We start from the raw sequence: 6,000 nt of genomic DNA on the forward strand, positions 1-6,000 counted from the left end.
GTATTGCTGAAGCCGTTACTACTAGTTAATTAATTCTTCCTCTTCTCACTGATGGATGCATGATGCCACTTTTATCAAGTAATACATTCATATAATCTTGTGTTTGGGGCATTACATCCTGTCTGAGTGATTTATCTAACAACTCTTTTTTGCTTTTTTTTTTTGTTCCCATCACCTGGCATGTGATATCTAACTTCCCAAACCGAGAATCAAACCCGAGACCGCTGGATGGAAGCATGGATTCTTTACACACTGGACCACCAGGGAAGTCCCTCTGACAACTCTTATGGCAGCCCCATACTATTTTTATCCCTGGGGCTTTACGCCACAGCCAATGGTACAGGCTTTATGTGATTGGGGACCATTGTGACAAAGATAACTTGGACACCACATTGGCTGCTTTCTCCATGAAAAGGCATTCACAGTCTTGTTTAATTTCCTACCTTAAAGAATCACTAGTGATTTTCGAACAGTCACAGAACAACTTATGGTTCACAGTTTCCCAGGCTCATTTCAAGTGTTATCATTGTGTTTCATGTTCTATCATGTTTCTACAGCTTATGAATTTTCCTCTCTCTGGGACATTAAATCCTTACATGTGGATGTGGCTAGTAGGGCATGGTCTGTGCCTTCTCCCACAGCTAGTGGAGGAGACAGCCCCCATGAGAACATGGCCTGCAAGCCTCGCTGTTCCCCTGCTGTCGTGTGTAACTCTTCTTGAAAAATGGTGGGGAAATAATTTTTTAAAAAATCTGTTTTTCCCCGGGGAAACATGCTTCTTTTTTCAAGTCTCCTTATGTGTTTCACAGTAAAGTTTTAAAAAATATTTTTGCTAGACCTTGTATGTTTTCTCATTAAGATTATTTTTAGGTTTATTATTATTTCTCTGCTCACTTAAATAAAATTCTTCCTGCCCCCATTGTATTTTTAAATTAACTTTTAGCTAGCTTTTTTGGGATATAGGTGACCTATAGATTTGTGCATTTTTAACTTGTCATTATTCACCTTAGATCAAACCAGTTAATCCAAAAGGAAATCAACCCTGAATATTCATTGGAAGGACTGATGCTGAATCTGAAGCTCTAATACTTTGGTCACCAGATGCAAATAGGTGACTCACTGGAAAAGACCCTGATGCTGGGAAAAATTAAGGGCAGGAGGAAAAGGGGGCAACAGAGGATGAGATGATTGGATGGTATCATTGACTCAATGCACATGAGTTTGAACAATCTCCAGGAGATAGTGAAGGAGAGGGAAGCCTGGCATTCTGCAGTCCATGTGATGGGAAAATGTTGGACATGACTTAGCAACTACACAACAAAACTGTTATTAGTTTTGGTAGGTTTTTCTCCTGGATTGATTGATAGTTTTTGCAGAATATAGTATCTTCTGCAAATAATGATAGTTTGATTTCCTGAATTTTTTAAAATATCAAGTTTCTGCTTCATGCTACTAGCTAGAAACAGTCATGATAGTGATAGAAGTTATCCTTGCCTTTATTCTATTTTTAATGGAATTGTACCTCCTGTTGGGCTTTCCTGGTGGCTCAGATGGTAAAGAATCCACCTGCAATGGGAGACCTGGGCTTGATCCCTGGGTTGGGAAGATCTGGAGAAGGGAATGGCTACCCACCCCAGTATTCTTGCCTGGAGAATTCCATGGACAGAGGAGCCTGGCAGGCTAGAGACCATGGGGTTGCAAAGAGTCAGACACGACTGAGGGATTTTCACTTTCACTAGTATCTCTCATTGCTTTTTCTGTGACATATTGATGTAGAGTAGAATATGCTTCTGAATGTTAATTATTGTTAATGTTAATTAATGTTAAATGTTAAATCATCATTACACTCCAGGGACAAACATAACATTAGTCATGGTGAGTTATTCTTTTAATAGCTCCTAGATTTGATTTATTGGTTTTTTATTTAGGAGCTTTGAATCTATACTCATAAGGAGCATTTGTCTGTGTTTGTATGTATGTGTATATATGTGTATGAGTGTCTACACACATACAGTACCACATATATAACATTATACATATATTTTTATATTATCTTTCCTAGGTTTATCATAAAATTATGTTAACCTTGTAAAAGGAATTAGGAAGTTTTCCATTTTTTTTCTCTGCTTTAGAACAATCTGGAAGGATTCATCCATAAAACTGAGCCTGCATAAAGAAAATTCTTTATAAACAGTTCTTTTCTATAGAGATAATTCTTCCACAATATTTTTCAACTTCTCTCATGGTTGATGGTGTATTCAGAGAATATTCTTCTTGAGTCAATCTTGGTAACTTTTAGATTTGTAAAAATTGTCTATTTCATCAAGATATTCATGGTAAAACATTGCTGTTCTTACTGAACATCCTAGTCCTGGGTTTTACCCTAAAAGTCAGTTTACCCTGATTTTCCTTGGAGCAGCCAAAGCAGACTAGAAATTTCAGAAGAGAGTGACTGACTGCTGATGGAAAAGGGTAGGGGAAATGGCACAGAGGATTCCAGTAGCCATGGCTCTCACAGCACATCCTCCAAGTCCATAGTTTCTGATCTCGGTCATCTGCCTTCTCGTCTTAAAGGGCTGGTGATTTCTCAGACACCGTGCCTAAAATTTTAAGTTTCTAGTTCTAGGTGGACTCCAACCAGAAGATTCTGTCTTAATAAAGGCATTTCCCCATGGAAATCTTAACATTCTTGTGGCCAAGTCACTTGCCAGCGGTACTCCAAGCCCCCACACCCAAGGGAGGGAGTGCCTTGCGGGAGCCCTTAAGGACCTTTCTCCATTGAAGAGGTAGGTTGATCTGTGAAGGGCATATGATGCTCTCCCTGTGAGAAGAGAAGGAGGGATGATGGAAGGGAAGTTCAGGGAAGAGTGAGTCTGCCCCTGAGTCTGGGCTGAAGATGCGTGTAGAACAGGTTGGAGCACAAGGCTGAAAAAGCAAAATGAGGCCAGATTGCTCTGAAGGCCGTGAATTGTAGCTAAAGGAGTGTAGCTTCCTGCAGGAAGAGACAAAGAAATGAATGAATAAAGGTTGCCCCAGTGTTTCATTTTCTAGTGGTGGTCCCTTAAGGGTGGAGTCTGAATAAATATCCCACCCCAGGACTCGAATCTCTTTCAGCAGAATTTCTAGAACTCTGGTGGGGAACCAAGGCATCAGTGATGGCCAGAAGCTTCCACCACACCTCTGAAGTGAGTTTCCCTGCTTTTACGGTCTTCTCTCTACCCACTGTCTGTGAGATCTGGCCCCTGAAGTAAGTTTATACAGTAAAGTGTCTGTATGGGACCCAGAACTGTAGAGAAGGTCCAGGGTAGACATTTCGTGTTAGAGAGGAGAAAAGTGATGTTCAGAGAGCTAAACCTTTCCTTCTCCATTTAGGTTGTGCAGATGTGAAGGAACTAGGATGAGAATCAGGACCCTTGAGCCCTAGTGCATGGCTTCGGCACTGCTTGAATAAGAAGCGCTTGGATGCTGCTGGCCCTGCACCTTTTCAGTAAATGCAGCTAGAGCCTCTTGGCCCCAGCCTCCCAGGGCAGCTGGTGAGGAGTGTACCTACGAGGACAGGCAGGGCGGCCTCAGGCCTAGTGACTTCTCAGGGAGCCCTGCCTGCCCCCAGACCTCCCTTGTTCCCACCCACCCCCCCGCCCCTTGCCAAGGATTCAGTGAGGCTCACCTCAACGCCAGTGGTGTCACACAGCTGCCAACTGCAAGGAAACGGGTCAGGCTCCGGGCGGTGGGGTGTGCTCAGCCTGGAATTCTACTTTTCCCAGAAGGCCATGGCCTACTTGAACTGGATGTGCAAATGAGCTATGGCTGTCTGAGGATAGACGCTTCTTGCCTGCACAAGGCCACGGAAGCCAAGCTGGCCCTCAATAGGCAGTGGGGCCTGGGTGCTACCTTCAGTAGAAACTGATTCTATTATCACAGGCATCGGCTAATTTATGGCCATGTCTTCAAGCTTGTCTGACTCCATTCAGGCCACTGAGAGAGGAGGAAAAATCAAACCCAGGCAGTGGGTCAGCTCTAGGAGCCATGGCCAACACCTCCTGGTAGCCATTACTGAAGTAGGTGTGAGTGTGTGTATACGTGTGAGAGAGAGAGGTTGATTGGCTCACACACTGATGGGAGAGGTTAGGCGAAGGTTTCCTGGGTATCAGCCTCCCCAGGGTATCTCAGGATTGACTTTATGCTGTGTGATTGACAGGGACTGGACTAAGAGCTGAAGCAGGCCAGAGTTTAGGATTCTTCTTTCTGCATTTCAGCATGTGTCTTTGGTAACAATGATGAAGTTCAGGGTGAACACAGACCCAAGTGCTAATTTTATGTGTTTTGCACCAGTGACACACTCTCTCCGTCTTGGAGTGGGTTGCAATCACAGGCGGGCTTGGACACGTGTGCACCGCCTGGTGCAGGCATCTGACAGCTGGAGCCCATTTGTTAGAGGCAGACATGGGGCAGGGGGGCTCTGAGCTGGCCAGTGAGAGGGCACGTCGCTGGCTGGCTGGCCCAGCTGGAGCCTTTGTTGGCAGTAAAGGGGTTTTAATGTGGCCAAAGTAAGTGTGTCATCGGGCTGAGAACCGAGTGAAAGGGATTAAAGATCTAAAATATCACTTGACAGTTATTAGTTCTTTTGTTATTTTTTTGTGTCTATTCATCTACTTGATAATACAGTAACTGTTTTAGGTTTAATTGATTACAAATAGTTTTATGCTTTATTTATCTAAGAAGTACAAACAGAAGGCTAATTGATTCACTGTATCTTACAATGTTAGGGCTGGGAAGCCTCTCAGAAGTTGTCTGGTCCCCTTTTCCCCATCTGATGTACCAGGAACTGAGGTTTACAAAGGTGAGCTGACTTAGCCCAGGATCATGAAGTGAGGCTGCAGATGAAGCTGGGGTCTTCCACCTCTGCCCACCCTGGAGTGTGCAAGAACTCTGTGTATAGCTGGTGTAGACCTGAGGTTGTCTCTTTGGCAAGCCATGGTGGCTGATTTGGGAGTTCAGTCTCATTGGCAGCAACCAGAGGTGATGATTCTCTGGGTAAAGATATCTCAAACAGTGGCTTCCAGCCATGACTGTTTTGACTCAAAAAATACAAGCAGTCTAAAAGTTGAGAGTTATATTTTATTCGGTGGAAATTTTTAGGAGTTAAGCCCAGGAGGCAGCATCTCAAGTAACAGGAGAGAATAGCTGTGAGGAAGTGGGGGTGGGGAGGAGCCTGGTGTTATAGCAGTTTTGCAACAAAGGGCAGGTAGTCTGAACATCAAAAGATTATTGTTAAGTAAAGAAAGCCAGATATCCCAAGTAAAGGAATTTAGTGCTTTTTCTGAGTATGGGAAGATTGGAGAGTCTGGGCTCACTGAAATCATGCCTTTGATATGCACCTCAGCTATCTGGGGCCAGAATCCAGGGCTTTTCACATCCTGAGCTTCCTCCCTGCTCTCTATAGGGAGTGGCTGTAGTCTGATGGCTGCTAGGGGGCAAGTATTCTTTGCTTCCTGAGATTCATCAGGGCTTACCAGCTCACCTTCCATGGTGGCTGCAATTGCTGACGACTGTGACATTCTTCGTTTCCTCGTGTGGCAAGAAGTATTCCATTTCTCAATTCCATCCCATGCGTATGGAGCCCTGCAGTTTGTGAGGTGATTGGTATGCCTGCATCATCCTCTCTTATGTTCCCCGTGACCCTGTGCCACAAGGGTTAGCCCCGTTTTATAGACGTAGGAACTTATGTCCTGGAGGTTAATCCTTAGGGGCTCTGCAACTTCCCAGTTTTCTCAAGATGATCATCTTTCCATCAATTTCCTCCATCTTGCCTCCATCCTTCTACTACCAGGATCTTTTTAAGAGCATCCTTCCTTGTTCTGTGCTCCCCCATCCCTGCCAATTTCAGCTCAGTCCCTTGGACCCTCGGTCAGCTCCTGGAGTGAATGTGTAGCCAGGAAAGGAAACCATTGCAGAGGCAGGGGGTCTAGTTTCTTGCTTCTTCTGCTTCCTGACCAGACA

Source organism: Bos indicus, chromosome 11 (assembly GCF_029378745.1).
Source record: "Bos indicus isolate NIAB-ARS_2022 breed Sahiwal x Tharparkar chromosome 11, NIAB-ARS_B.indTharparkar_mat_pri_1.0, whole genome shotgun sequence".
NCBI lineage: Eukaryota > Metazoa > Chordata > Mammalia > Artiodactyla > Bovidae > Bos > Bos indicus.